This window comes from Aplysia californica, unplaced genomic scaffold (genome assembly GCF_000002075.1).
Source record: "Aplysia californica isolate F4 #8 unplaced genomic scaffold, AplCal3.0 scaffold01381, whole genome shotgun sequence".
In the NCBI taxonomy this organism is placed as follows: Eukaryota; Metazoa; Mollusca; class Gastropoda; order Aplysiida; family Aplysiidae; genus Aplysia; species Aplysia californica.
In genome coordinates this window covers 7,583-8,738 of record NW_004798651.1, presented here as the reverse complement: position 1 = coordinate 8,738, position 1,156 = coordinate 7,583, and positions in this window count along the sequence as shown.

Here is a 1,156-nt window from a genome sequence, read left to right as displayed (position 1 = left end):
GACACACACACACACACAACTCACAGACGCTTCAGACAAACCCACTCCCTTCCTTTTCCATCTTTCTCTCCTCAGCGACTCGCATTCAGTCAGGATGGACCCGTAAATAAAACTTCTTTTTTTTTTTCAGAACAAAAACTGTAACCAGAAATAGACCAAACTTTTGAGCGCAGTGACATAAGCACTTCCGACTCAAGCACCTCTTCACTTCCAAACCTGTGGGGGGTTGGCGGGTGCTGTTGAGTGGTTTGCTTCTTCTTTCCTATCAAACATGTATCGTCCTTACCTCCCCTCCTCCTCTTTTACGTTTGTTACTCTCTTGTAACGCCTCTAATCTTCTGGCGCTCATATGACCTTATGCAGTTTTGCGTTCATCAGAGGGCAGTGCCTTACGCCTTACCAAAGATCGTACACAACAAGATGGTCCACTCAGCCAAAAAAGTGTCCGCGGAAGTCCGCGCATTGATTCAGATGGCGCTGCAGTCTTTGTTTTGGAGCTCTCTTTCATTTCTCAAGAAGAAGAATAGGAATAGTGCAGCTCTTGTTAGTTCCGCTTTTACTGTTTTTCACACCAGTAGGGTAACTCTTTTCGAAAAGTCCGCTCTTTTTCGAAGAGGGCGCCACGCGATTTTGAGGACACTTTTTTAATGGGTCAAATAGAGGAGTGAACTATCTTATATACACAAGCTTTGGCCTTACACACATCAAAGAGGTGCAAAATGGTGCTCACAGCTTCAAGTACTCTCGCAACCCCTCTAGTGCTGGGAGAAAACCCTTAACCCACATATATAAATCTGGATATCCAGTTCGTGCACCTGATTGAAATAATAATTACGTTTGAGACCCAACCCGCTTCGACTTCTTTCTCGACCTGCTTTCTTCTGCAATGTCCAGACAATTGACATATTGGACATACGAGTTTCCGCCCGGTTGAACTGAATCAACCAGTAACAAGTCGAGCGTACAGAAGGTTTGGCTTTGAGCTTATAAATATCGCTGAGCAGCAGGTCTGCATTCCAGCTCCAGCCAGGTACACCCAGTTATGGTTATTTCCGAGTACAGTCCACTTTGCACTTACAGCCACCTGTAACCGATGAGACAGTTAACTAAACTAACAACCTCTCCTCACCCCCTCCTCCCCCCTCCTTCTTTTGCG